At 38.4% G+C, this 14383-nt stretch overlaps 1 protein-coding gene across 1 annotated transcript in view; it reads right to left on the bottom strand.

Annotated features, from left to right (window-relative positions):
• Positions 1 to 650: 650 nt before the first annotated feature.
• Positions 651 to 14383, bottom strand: part of LOC131401811 (ral guanine nucleotide dissociation stimulator-like) — a 57669-nt gene continuing 43936 nt past the window's right edge. Inside the window, exon 10 of the transcript XR_009217993.1 lies at positions 651 to 700. The gene's annotated coding sequence lies outside the window, so the exon portion shown is untranslated. The remainder of the gene's footprint in view (positions 701 to 14383) is intronic.

Below are 14383 nucleotides of genomic sequence, written 5' to 3'. Positions count from 1 at the left end.
AGACTTAACTTGGAGTTGTAGTCAAAGAGCATAACATAAGAGCACTGAGCTTGGGCTGAGCCATATATCAGCTTCTTAACCTGGGTGAGTATTCTATCCACTGTACCCAGTCTCTTCATCTATAAAATGGTTAAAACATCAACATTTACTACGTCGGGATATTTTCAGGGTCCTGTGAGTTAATGTATGTTCAAGCACAGAATTTACATTCAAAGTGCAGTCCTTGGTTCAGTAGAAGTGTTTGTTGCTGTTATTATAATTATCATTATTTCATGTCCTTATCTTCTTCGTGAGTTTCCTGTAAAACCAACCATGATCCACGGTGACAGCACTTTTATTCCAGGTCCCTGCTTAAAGGCCTGCAGAGGGAGCCTCCTGCTCATAACCTCCTGTTTTTATCCCAGTCTCTGGAGGGATGCATTTACCTCTTCTTCTTTGCACTGAGGCACTGACTGGGGGCCCACACCCAAACCTGCATGTCCTCCTTTTAATATCTGATGCTTTTGAAACACTGCTTAGTGTTCACTTGGTGGACTATACTCCCTGACATGAACAATGCACGGGAAAGAGCATGTAGAAAACATTGATGCATGTAGGGCTCTGAGTTTACCATAACACAGAGTACAGTTGATCAAGGGCCAAGGTAGTGTTCCTTAACGCAAAGATCTTCAGAGATGAGGGTGTTCTAATGTGACACCACCTAAACATAGAGCAAACACATAAAAGCATATGTAGTTTTAAAAGGGAAAGCACACAAGTAAAAGAATTGATCCCGTTAGATAGACTATTCTATTTGTTTATGTATCTAATTACTGATAGGAAATAGCCAGGTATAGAGACAGTAGCATTGATCAATTTCATAGAGAATTCTTTTAACAGTTGTTCATAACTTGTGTTTGACATCATTGATTAGGGTAATATTTTCATCTTTTCCTTTCCTAGTGTCTCCATCATTCTCAACTTGTCCAAGACATATATTCCTATTATCCTCTAAAATTTTAGGGAAATTTTAAAAAATTATGACACATTTTAAGTTGTTGATATTGTATATTGGAGGAGCACTAGATTGCAAGTGAATTAGTGATAATGAGAGTTTTAGTTTGGTAAAAGATGGTAGTTGGAATTGATACCAGGATGTTTATAAACCAGTTTTTGCTTCATTATTGGACATAGTTTTCAAAATGCCAGAGCCAGTAATTTTTAATATAATAACTTGTCTCATTTTAAAATATGTGTTCTTGGAGAGGGTGATGGAGGTAAGTAGAAAATAATTTAATGTAGTGACTTGTTTTTCTCCAATTGATCTGTTATAAACCCAAAAGCCATATAACATTCTTTTGTCCAAATGTCCTGATGGCACTTTCTTAACTTTTCTTGCTGTGACTCTAGTAATCTAGGGTCATGCCACCTGCTCTCTCCTAGTCAAGATTACAGTTCTAAGAGTGACATTGTCAATAATATAATGACGAATTTGCACACAGTCTACTATTTTCTAAAGTGCATATATATCAATTGCAAACTTTGATAACATAATTGTTAAGGAATGAAGTATTTGCAATGAACTTAACAACTGATTGCTACACATTATTGGGTAGTGACATCATGGTTAAAAGCATTATTTGCAACATGTGGCCCCTTTCAATTTTATTTTAAAGGAAAGGGTTCAATGACTTTTTTCTTTTTGAAGAAGAAAGACTTGCATTTCCATTTTAGGAAATTGAGAACTTGTTTTTTGCCTTTCCTTTGTCTTCAGCTCTTCTTTATACTGGTTACTAATTCACATGTCCAGTTACTTCAGATTCATGGTGCTACTTCCTCTGCCTTTTTCATGGATCTCACTTTAATTTTTCCATAACCCCTTCTGTGAAACAGGTTTCTCTCCATGTTCATATGTCAAGAAAGGAACCGACTCTCCTTTATGTGAACTTGGAGACAGAGGCCAAGGTGAAGCCTCAGTGACCCTCCCCACCAGTGAGCTGCAGAAGGGCTGCAGATTCCTGTGAATCTTTTGCTTCCCTCCTGGCTCCCTACATAGTTGGCATTTTCTGCAGGGAGGAGCCCAGCTTGTTACAATTGAATTGTTGAAGTCTCTAGAAGCCGGCTGAAGGATAAGACTGGCTAGAAAGGACATCAGCAAGCAATGTGCTCCAAAATCTGGTGGCAAAAAGCATGAAGAAGAAGAAAACCTTTCCATTTATCTCATTTTCTCTTTATCTTCTCTCCCTTCCTTTTCCTTTCCTTAGATGGTACAAAGCCTGTCCACCCCCCATGATGGTTATTTTTTTCCTCAAATCCCCAGTACATAGCTATATATCTTAGTTGTAGGTCAACCCATGGTGGTTCTTTCCCTGGAGTCTGACGGCAGTTTATTCATATCTCTTTCATTCATATTATCTCTGTAGTCTAATTTATCTGTTTACACATATCTGTCTTCCTTGTGGACCCCCAACATTTCAAGACCATTGGGCACATAGTATATACTTAAGTATTTGAGTGAATCAATGAAGATCTTTTGTTCAATAAGATCTAAATAAATACAATACATAGTCAGCACATGAATGCAAGCATTTGAGAGAGAGTTTTGTGTCTGCTGAAGCAGGCTGTGTTGCAGTTTAGGGGCTCATTGCCAAGATTACTCAAGAGATTGAGGCAAAATCAAAGAGATAATTAACTTGAGTTTTAAAATTCATGGAGAACAGGAGCAGGCTGTCTAGGTGTGAATCGGGACTTGATCATTCTTGTTGCATCTTTTGAAAATCCAGTCGCGTATCTTTCTATGGAAATGTGACTAGCCAAGAGAGTGAACAGAAGACTGGCTTTTAGAAAGGCAATTTTGTCACAGGAAGTCCTGGAGAAAAATATATGAAAGGAGAGCTGGTAGAAACATGGCAGAAACGTTTTGTGTAGAAACCCTAAAAATTGGGTTTACATGCTGTCTGAAAGAATTGTAACCCAACTTTCCTACAATATAGATTTGAGCAGCTTTTAAATATCTAGGAATACAAAAGGATTACAAAGGGAAATAGATCAAACTGAAAGGAATTTAGGACTGAACAGTGCAATGAAGCTGAATTAAGCCAGCGCACTGAAATGTGTTTCAGAAGGACCTGCAGTATTTAAAGGTAGTCGGAAATGTATCTCTCAGGTTTAAAGTAGAAAGAGAAATGGGAAGAATTCTCGATCATCTCATGTCCATGAGATGAAAAGCAGCAGTCTCTCAGAGAAGCAAAAGTTTTCTGGCCTCTAATATCGCAAAAAATTGTTTTGAATGGTGCCTAATGAAGGAGATTCTGTGTGATGTAATGCAAATACAGTATCATCAACTCATTCCCAAGTTTAGTTCAAACACTTTAGGACATGTTCAATTGAGGTAGTGCACACATTCTATAAGGGACCAAGGAAGAGGTTGACAGCATTCTCTCTCAGCTAGTCACTTGACCAAGGGAGAAAATATTCTTGAACACATTGACCACATCTCCTAAAGATAATGCCCTATTTTGAATTTTTCTTTTTGTAAACTCAGCCTGCATTTCCCCTTACATATGCAAGCTAAAGGCTGTGTGTAGACATCCTTCATTGGCAATGAGGAACAGATCCATACTATTAAATAATCAAATAAGCAGACCACACGGTTGGCCCCTTTTAGGAAAATGACAGGTTTAAGCCCACCTTCATTTTTGGAAGGACATAGTATACCAGAATTAAAATATCAACCATTTATTATGCAGCTAATCATAAGTCATGTTATTTAAATGAAATATAATGAATTCTTCCTCTCTTAAGTTGACTAGATTTTAGTCAAACTAATGTATAATTTTATATAAGTGCATTTTTACTTAAAATGTAAAATTCTTTAGAGGCCAGTTCATTCAGTATTAGAGGCATATTTTGTGTATTTTGGTGTGATTTTATTTATTTTCCTTCATAGCAGAGAGGCACATCCTAGTCTTTTTCTTGCTGACCTCTCTCTACAAGATAAAACTCATCCAAGTTTATTTTGTTTTATAAGACATAGGCTTACTTTGTGATGATAAAAAGATCATTTCTGAAACACATTTGCAACTGTGGGCAGCCCAGAATTTTAGATTATGCTCAGAATTTTTGTGATGTAACTTCAAAAAAGATGGAACATTTAAAGTTTTGCCAGGAAAGTTTTCTCCTACTTTGCTTCACAGTAATTAAAAAAAAACAAAAAAAAAACAGATTAGTTTCTTAATTCTTCAGAAGGATGAGTGAAGGAGTTGGCAGGTTTAAATGTATCCTTGAGAGAGCTCTCTCTGGGTTACTCTTTTAAAACAACCATCCCAGTTGATGAATATTTAGTGGGGACTCCGTCAGTGCCAGAGCTGAGAGAGGCAGTTCCCAAAGCTCCAGCAGGTGCTGGGAGAGGAGAGCACTGGTAACCAGTGCCGTCCGAGTTTGGATGAAGCCTGGTCAATCTCAGGATGTTAGAACTGAGTGGAGTTCTCAAATGTAGTCCAGTGACTATAGAACTGAGCCCTGCTCAGAAGCCAGTTGACCTGTCATTCGCTCTGAGCATGGTGTCTTCCCTCTGCTCGTGCCACTTTCTGCTATTTCTCATGTTACTCCTGACTCTTTCTCTTTCCTACACGTTCTTTCATCTTTTTTCTCTCTTTCTGACTTTTACTCTCTATTATAGTCCTTCTCCTTAGCATTTTTTCCTCTGTCTCTTATTGTTCTCATTCATTTTTTTTTATTTTATAGTACAGTTTGATGTAGTACAGTTTTATTTTGATGTACAGTTACTCTGTACATCACTTTCATCTTAAAATCATGACCCTCTACAACTCCTATACTTCAGCTAGCTATTTTGAAGAGAGTATTTTGAGAAATTTCTCTTAGATGTTATAACATACTGATTCAAAGAAATAAAAACTATCACGAAAGGGATGGGGATGGAGAAGGAATTCACTTCAGGTAGCCATGGAATTAGACAGAGGGAAACTGGGAGCTTAGGTGTGGGTGTTCAAAATATTTTCTGATACATCTTTGTAGTTCATTGTTGTGGTAAACTGCACACAGTCTTATTTACTGTTGGAGCCCACAAGTTTGCTCCTCTGGGCAGATCAGCAGGTCTCGGCCTATGGAAAAGAAACTAGGAACACTGCATGCATTTCTAATGTAAAGAACTGTTAGTGTACCACCAGGAGACACTTTGGGCTCTTCCCTGCACTATCTGAATAGAAAAAGAGGAAGAGAACCTTTGCTCTATCTGCACAAAGCCAGGACATTATCTTGAGTTTGAGAGGATTTGGAGGTGACTGAAAACAAAAGTGTTCCCAAGTTTGGATTTGCTTTAACAAGAACTATTGGCTGGCTTTGATGTTAAAAGTCTTTATTCAAAATTGGCTACCTCTAGTCCTAAGTTCAGAGTGGAGATTTGTCAGTATAAGAGAGAAGAATCCCTTTTTGATTAAGTCAGAGAAATACAGTATTTGGGAGAATGGTTATATTTGAAGGCCATTTGTTAATATTCTGTTGCCACAGTGAAATCTGTTGGTAAGTGACTACTTCATGCTATTCTCAATGATTTCTGTTTGAAAGACATACTGAGCTTGATAAATAAATGGCAAGCAATAGGATATATTGGAAGATATGAAGAAGCAAATTTGGGCCGGCCCCATGGCTTAGCAGTTAAGTGCATGCGCTCTGCTACTGGTGGCCTGGGTTTGGATACCAGGCACGCACTGATGCACCGCTTCTCCAGCCATGCTGAAGCCGCGTCCCACATACAGCAACTAGAAGGATGTGAAGCTATGACATACAACTCTCTAGCGGGGCTTTGGGGGAAAAAAAATAAAAATAATTTGAAGAAGCCATTTGGGGTAAAGCTAATTCAGCCTGAATTTGTTTTTCCAAAATGGCTTGTCGCCTGCATTGTGTATCTGCTTTGCCATGTCCCAAAGAGAAGAGTAAATGCCCTTAAGATAAGACTGTAACTTCCCCCTCATTGGCATTTCCTTAAGGATAAGCATTTCTCCCTAGGCTAGGATTTGATTGCTGCAATCATCCTGTGACCATCCAGCTCCAGACAACAGATCTGACACCAGCCACGCCCATCGAGACAGCAGATCTGCTCCCCCGCTGTGTCCATCAATAGCTGTTCTGGTAGGGCTGATCTCGTGGCTATTGTAAAAAGGACAATGCAATCACATGTGATACATGCTCTTTGACGGTATATAACTGCTCTGTACACCCCACTTCTTTGGTGCCCTTCTTTCCTTAGGGAAGGAAGATCACAGACTGTCGTCCTCAAAAGTTGGCTCTTAATAAACGCCCAACAATTTTGATTTATAGATTGATTATGGATTATTTACGTCGACAAGCTGATGTGCAGGAAATAGTAAAGGCACAGTGGTATCCGTGTTGCCTGACATAAAATCTTTCCTCCCTCTTACCCTTCCCAGGATACACACTCTTCATGGTGGCACCTACTTCCTTGGTGTGATCATTCTTCTGATCACTCCTTTCCTTCCCTTTTACAATTACTCAACAAATATTTAAACACCTACTGTATGCCAGTCTTGGGATACACTAAGTAAAAAAATTTCTACAAAATCTCTGTCTTCACAGAGTTTGTTTTTGTTGGGTAAGAGAGATAATGGATAAGTAGGCAGACAAGTGAATTACATAGTCTATTGTGTGATGACCTGTGTCAAGAAGAAGGTAAGTCACAGGCAATGGGGAGAGCTAGAGAGCGAGTAGGTTGCTACTTTAATTAGAGAGCCCAGGGAGGCTGAAGCAAGGCCCAGAGGGAAGGGACAGAGCAGGAGGACATGCAGATATCCCAGCACTGCAGAGATGCTGTGGAGGAACTGTGACTCGGATGTTGTTGGGCAGCAAGAAGCCAGTGTGGCTGGAACACAGTGAGCAAGAGGGGAAAGACAGAGAAGTTTTGAGACTCCAGGGAGGGTGAGCAGATTAAAGAAGGCCCCTGGGCCCATCCAAACTGTGCTGTAAGTGAAATGAAAACTTTCAATGTCATTTAACTATACGTTATACAATTTAAGTAGTAAATACCTTTTGTTTTTCTATAGCCTTGTCACTTACATCAACTAAAATGCTGCTAAATTGGGAATGTCTAAATTATTCCAAGGAGTTTCTGCTGTATCTTGTCAGGCATCTGCTATGCACAACAGTCAGGGGTGGGACTGATGTGACAGTCAGGAGACAAACTCTAGTCTTCAGGTTGCCACCAACTGCTTGTGTTATGTCTCATCTGTAAAACGTGGAGGACGGAAAAGATGAGTGGTTTTCAGACTCCCATCAATGGATCACTGGGGATTCCTGAAGGCTCTTGTTTTTTTTTGTTTGTTTGTTTGTTTTTGTGAAGAAGGTCTGCCCTGAGCTAACATCTGCCACTCCTCCTCTTTTTGCTGAGGAAGACTGGCACTGGGCTAACATCCATGCCCATCTTCCTCCACTTTATATAGGATGTCGTCACAGCATGGCTTGACAAGCGGTGCGTTGGCATGCTCCCAGGATGCGAACCAGTGAACCCTGGGCCCCCAAAGCGGAGCGCGTGCACTTAACCACTTGTGCCACTGGGCTGGCCCCCAAGACTCTTTGGTTTTTTTCTTATGTTTACAAACTTTGATGCAAGCTTCACTTAGAAGAAAGTGTCCCCTAGCTTTAAAAGGATTCCTGGACTTGGTTATCTCTTAAGTTTTCCAGTATGAAGAATTTGCAGTCTCACAGACTCCCAAAGGACAGACAAAAGGAGCAAGATCCCTTTTTCCCGAGTGTCTACTGTGACAGGGCTGATTGTCTCTCATTCAAACCAGAAGGTGATTTGCCAATAGTGAGATATAGCATTTGAGAGCCCGTGCTTCAAGATGGCTGAGTTGTCGCCCATCATTGTACAGACTTACGCAAAGTGAATAATATAAAAACTGAATGTCTTAGCAGGTACTTTCTGGCACAAAACAGAAACTAGCAATTGAGAAAATTAATTATGATTGATGTCTGTCAATAAGGGCATAGGGCTATTCTAATTTCAAAAGTCATTAATGGCATGAGTGTTAGTCACTGTACATATTAAATATATTGAAAAGCAGTCATGTTCTCATAACACAGAATTATAACGGGAAGATAAACTGGATGTTTTAGGTACTTATGGTTAAAGATATATTTTGTTTAGTTTGGTTTTCTGATTGAGGAAATGAGAAAATTTATTTTTTAATATATTGACTATCTTCTTCCTTTCCAACCTAGTATCTCAATGTGCTATTTTGGAAACTCTGAAAAAAAATGTTCAGATGCTGTTCAACCGGTAAGAAGATCTTGTTAGGATGTCGAATCCTTTTCTCTCTTATTTGTCATAAAATTGTGACAGACTCTCATTTATCTTCCTGTCTGCCCAGGTGGCTAGGCCACCTTGTTTCTCTAGGCCTGCAGGGGAATCCAGTCAGGTGGAAGGGGATGTTTTCCTCCACTTAGACTTTGCAGAGAAAATCAGCCTTGAAGTGGAACTGAGCACATGCTTTTCAGAAGCTGCATCATTCTCTACCCAACCAGAGCACTGGGCCTGACAACAGCTGGATCCAGCAGAAAACTGGACACTTTAGGAGATGTCATGTGGAGATCTGCCTGGCTGGACTAATAGTCACATGGATATGATTTTTAAAAAAATCTCTCAGAGCTTTTCTAAAATCAAATAATATTCTTAAGTTGCTTTAGTAGATGAAACACTAGTTAGTGTCTTTTTAATTTCCACAGAAGCTTTTTTTGCTGTTACTAAAGAAGCAAAATATTATGTCTTTTTTCTTGTTACCAAAATGGACTTGCTATTAAAAAAAAGAAACCTGCAAGAAAGGAAACACTCATATGGAATAGAAATTGTGGGTAGCAATTGCTACTTTTTTATATAAAATCATCTGTTTTATTTATTTACACTTTCTCTTAACTGTGCTTTTGAAAATAACTTAGTATTAGAAATTACTAGTAAGAAGAGAGTGTGCTCTCTTGAGTGTTTTCCAGTAGAAGTCAGGCGACTCAGACCTAAGTTCTAGGCCCAGGTCTGTTTCTGGTTAGTGTGTGACAACGTACTTAGGCTCTCTGGAACGTAGTATTCCTCTCTGTGAAATTAAAGAATTTGATGATTTTTGAGAACTTTTTGAAATATTAAATGACTTCTCTTTTTAAAAGCAGAAAGATCCTTCTCAAACTTACAAATTATCAAAAAATTTTTGTGACCTTTCACTTACCAAGAACAATTGGTGTCCCTTCAATTATACTGATTGAAAATAAAGATCATAAAAGTATAAATTTGGTAATCTAATAAATGATTTAGCATAAAAATGAGCCAGAAAAAACTTTATGATCAATCAAGATATTACATTATGAAAGTATTACTGTTTGTTACAGTATATAAAATTATGACACTAAAATAGTATCTTTTTGCTGTTTGTACGTTTATATTGTTACTCATGTATTACTATTCACCCTATTAAGTTTTACAAGTAATAAAATGTCTTGAAAGGAAAAAACAATAAAGCAGCAGCCCTGCATTACACATGAAAGTTGTGCTCTCTTCCTCTGGAGGGAAAATGAGGATACCACATTGGTCGAGTAGTTCATTTTGTAATCCACTGGTGCCTTTCAAAAATATAGCTATTATTGTAAGAGTAAAGACATTCTTACGAATAGTGCCATAAAACTGGTTTTCCAGCTTCTTTTTGTCAGAGCTGAGACCAATATCAGACTGGGGCACTTGAAGAGGCATGCTCGACTCAGCTGAGGGTGATTTAATTACTACGAGATGATTAGCCAATAGTGAAAAAGATGGAGAAAGATTAAAAATAGGTAAAAGGAAATAAAGTTGGAAATAATTGAGAAAAATATCTTAATGCCTTCAAAATATCCTCTCAATTTTATAGCAGTTTTTTTTTTTTGAGGCACGACTCCAATAGTATGATAGATTTTTCTAAATCCTTATCTCCAAGGCATATATTGCTGAATTCTTCATTATATATAATAATGCCAAAGTAAACCTGGACAAAAGTATTCTGTACTATCGATAAGGAAAAAACATGTACAAAATTGCTCTATATATTAAGATTCCAGCTGTAATAGTCAAGATATATATTCATGTGTGTAAAATTATAATAATTTTCTATTTGTCTCGGGCTGTGAACCCTGGTAAAATATATAGTAATAAGCCGAATACCTGGAGAACTAGGTGATTTAAAACACCTGATGTTACAGCTTGGCCATTCAAGGGTGAAATAGATCAATTTAAATTTCATACCTTCTCCTTGTAGCCAGTGAAGTGTCTGGAAGACAGAAAACATATAAAATTAACTGACAGTTAACAGTATTTGGAGTCAGTTGAGGTTAAGCACTCAACAATGATGTCCCTTACTTCAGGAGCCATTGACTCTTTGTCATAAGTTTATTTTATACACGGGTTCTCTTCTTAGATGAAGTGTGTATGTTTCATAGAAGAAAGCGAAGGAGAATTAACTATCAATCTACTGTGCACCGGTTCCTTTACTGTATTACCTTATGCAATTCTTACAGTAATCCTTTAAAGTAACTGTTATAATTCATATTTAACCGATAAAGAAAACCATGTTTACAAAATTAATCAAGGGTAAGAGGGAAGATCTGAACATCAGTCTGTTGGGTTTATGCCTCATATTCTCTCCACTGTGATAAAAATAGTGCTTCACCATGGGTACTCACCATCTGGCTATTTAATACCGGCTCCTGCCAACAGCATTGGATGAGATGAGATGAGAAGTTTATTTCCAAAGTTATTCAATTATATTTAAACTGTACTATTTATGAGTCAGATGTCAAGACATGTTTTAAAGACATAGAGAACTGATTAATTCACATACACATTTTTCAGGTTTACTATAACTTTCGTATGCCACAACGTGTCAACTTTGTGTCAACTTTACCAACTTTAGTGCTTCACTGTTTTTTTAAAAACTCAGAATCTCACTTTTCATGTAAAGCACCTTGCTGTTCTCTTCTTAGTCGCTAGATGGCAGTGCTGTATCTCTGTAAATTACCACTGCAGCAGGAAACGAGAGGCCTTAAGCCAGTTTGCTCTGTACAAATGATGGACATAGGAGGACTTCTGGTCCATCAAGGCTGCCTGTGTTATTGGGTGGACGTAATGGGGATGTCCAGGACTGCTTTGTCAGAGGCAGGAAACAGAGTCAGAAAACATCCTCCAAGTTCTTCTTCAGATGTGAGTTCAGGCACCTGTCCTCTCACCTGAGCACACCGGAGTTTATTGAATGTGTTCTGACTCTTACTCTCTCCCTGTACTTAATAAGTCTGGGAACTCCATACCCCTAGAAAAAACACAGGACTCATAAAACCTTTTCTCAACTAAACGGAGTTGAGGGCTATGGTGTTGCCTGAGAGTCTGATGCTTAAAGAAAATACAGCTGGTGGTCAGGCGGAAGGAAAGAGTGTCAGCCACTCCTGGAGGGCTTTTATTGATGCTCCCATGGAATGAGCAAGTTTAAAATAAAACCACATTGCTTAAACCTCACTAACTCATTGTTTTATTTTCAAGAAATATGCTCTGAAAATCTGCTATGTCTAAAAAACCATTTCATAAAACTGAAACCATTCTGTTTATTATTCTCTGGCATTTGAAATACTATTAAAACTGTAAATTCTCTAGCATTCTACAATATACAAATTGGCAAATATCAATTATATTCTCTAAAAATCTTTGCTCCCATGTTGAAGATTAATATATGGTAGATTAACATATGGTTACCACTCAGTTTTTAAGTCATTTTTTGTTTTTGAAATTACGTATAAAATTTGTGTTTTGGAGTATTTTCCTAAAACTCAACAACTTTCTGATATAAATGGACTAGATGAAAGGTAACTAAAATGAATTTTGACCTTTAAAACTTTAGCTTTGGGGAGCCTGCCCCGTGGCTTAGAGGTTAAGTGCTTGCGCTCCGCTGCTGGCGACCCGGGTTCGGATCCTGGGTGCACACTGACGCATTGATTCTCGAGCCATGCTGAGGCTGCGTCCCACGTACAGCAAGTGGAAGGATGTGCAGCATGACATACAACTATCTACTGGGGCTTTGGAGGTAAAAATAAATAAATAAAATTATAAAACTCTAGCTTTGTGTAAGAATTGATAATATCAGGCAGCTGAAAGTTGGGTCTCTCCACATTATGATATTTATTAATTGTGAATAGCCACATCTATTACAAAGTGCTGAAAAATAAAAAGAAATTAAACAATATCAACACTCTCTTATTCCACATGTTGTATAGTTTATAAGCAAGTAAATTCTCAAAGGTCAGAAAAATGCTTATGATTTCAGATAACTGTTAAAATACTATCTCATTCCAGTTTTAGCCTCATTTGAAATTGACTTAAAACTCTTCCCTTAGGATCCTGCTCTGATCAGTGCCCCCAGGTCCCCTCAGCCTCATTTGATTGCAAACTTATCTGAGGAATTGAATATTCTTTTCCGTTTCTTCTCTTTAAGATATCTGTGATACTGCCTTTTATACAGTGACCACTTGGTACAATTTATTATTAGATTCAGAAACATGTTTGTTTAGGAACAAATCAAGGCAACAGATGTGAGGAATGTGGGGTCACCTAGCTGATGGTGTTCGAGGGATTCCTCATGTGAGTCTTGGCATAGAAAAGTTTAAAGAGTAAAGCAGCGTTGGTCAGATCAAAAGTGTGGGGTGAACATAATTCTGAAGGAATAATGATGGAGAGGTAAATACAAAAAGCCACTTGAATTACATTGGAATGTATTAGACACATCAAAGGGCTGGGAAAAAACATTGTTTAATGTAAGTTATTTTTAAACTCTAAGTCAAACAGTAACATGAATTTACATGGTAATTATAAACCACAAAATAACAATTCACAAGACAAGTAAACAACTAAAGTAGAAACCAGAGTAAGAAAAACAGAGGCTAAAGGAGAGAAAGAGAGAGATGATTGTGGTCAGAAAACATGGCTTTGTCATCCTTGAAGTCTCCCTCAGACTCTGCTCATTCTTAGTGTTCAGTAAACACTTTGACCCCATGAGACTGGGTAAGGGCAAAATGAGAGGCGGTTGGGAGGGGAGACAATGCAAGGATAACCTTGCGGAGGCACTGACATTGAAAATCAGTGACATTTTGCAAAGGAGTTTACCATAATATATTAAGGATTATTCTGGAAAGTGGAAATAAAGCGAAGGGCCAGCCCCGTGGTGCAGCGGTTAAGTACGCGCACTCCACTGCGGTGGTCTCAGGTTCCTAGGTTTGGATCCCGGGTGCCCACTTACACACCGCTTGTTCAAGCCATGTTGTGGCAGCATCCCATATAAAGTAGAGGAAGATGGGCACAGTTGTCAGCCTAGGGTTAATCTTCCTCAGCAAAAAGTGGAGGATTGACATTGGAAGTTAGCTCAGGGCTGATCTTCCTCACAAAAAAAGAGAAAGAAACAAAGAAATAATGGGAAATTTTTTTCTGTCTGTTTTAACAATGAAAACAAGTTAGCATCTGGAAACCAGTTGCAATTTGAGATGAGAATGTAAAGAAAGAATTAGATGTCACACGTTGTTTTTGCTTCTCTGAGGCAGTAAGGTTTGCAGGGGGAATGAATTTCTATCTTTGCTCTATTGAGTTTGAGAAGGTGTAAAATTCATTTGTGCTGGGCAACACTGTTGACCTGTGGAGAAAAACAAATGGTTTAAGCAGATGATCTAAAGGAATAACTGAGTTTATAAAAGTTCTTAGCTTATAAAGCGGTGCTTCTTCTTTACTGAACTTTACTGGACATCCATTCACCTATATGTGCAAGGTATTTGTGGTAGGTATTGAAGGAAATACAAAGAATTATAAGGTTCCAAGCTCCTCCACATACATGACATGGTTTGCAAGATGTAATTTGATTCTGCCAAGGTATTTAGTGTATGTTACATTACAGAACCTAAAAAACATTGGCAATGCTATGGAGAAATTGTAATTAAAGACAGCTTCTTAGGAGAGATGGACTAGATCAGGTCCTCAAATGAATCACTTTTGGGCAGGTGGAGGGAAGAAAGAGTGAGGATTTCAGAAGGGGGAAGAGAGGAAAGGTACAGACGTAGAAAAGAACATGGCATTTGTGCATGGGGGTGGGGAGGCCATGACATGCACAGTCTTCCCGTGACTAGAGGCAGCTCAGTTTCCTCCTCCAGGAGCCCAGCACTGCTTCCCACCTCCTGGCCTCCTCCACCTGCAGACCCCATTTCTGAGCCAAGGATTATCTTATCTGGATTGCTGCCTAGTCTCCCAACAGTTCCATTTACTTCCAGTTTTAATTTCTTCTAATCTTTCCTCCACCATGCCTCCAGACTTACCTTCTAGAATCCAAATTTG

Source organism: Diceros bicornis, assembly GCF_020826845.1.
Source record: "Diceros bicornis minor isolate mBicDic1 chromosome 2 unlocalized genomic scaffold, mDicBic1.mat.cur SUPER_2_unloc_6, whole genome shotgun sequence".
Classification (NCBI taxonomy): Eukaryota; Metazoa; Chordata; class Mammalia; order Perissodactyla; family Rhinocerotidae; genus Diceros; species Diceros bicornis.
The sequence above is the reverse complement of the archived record's forward strand: the minus strand, read 5'-3'. Positions and strand labels throughout refer to the sequence as shown.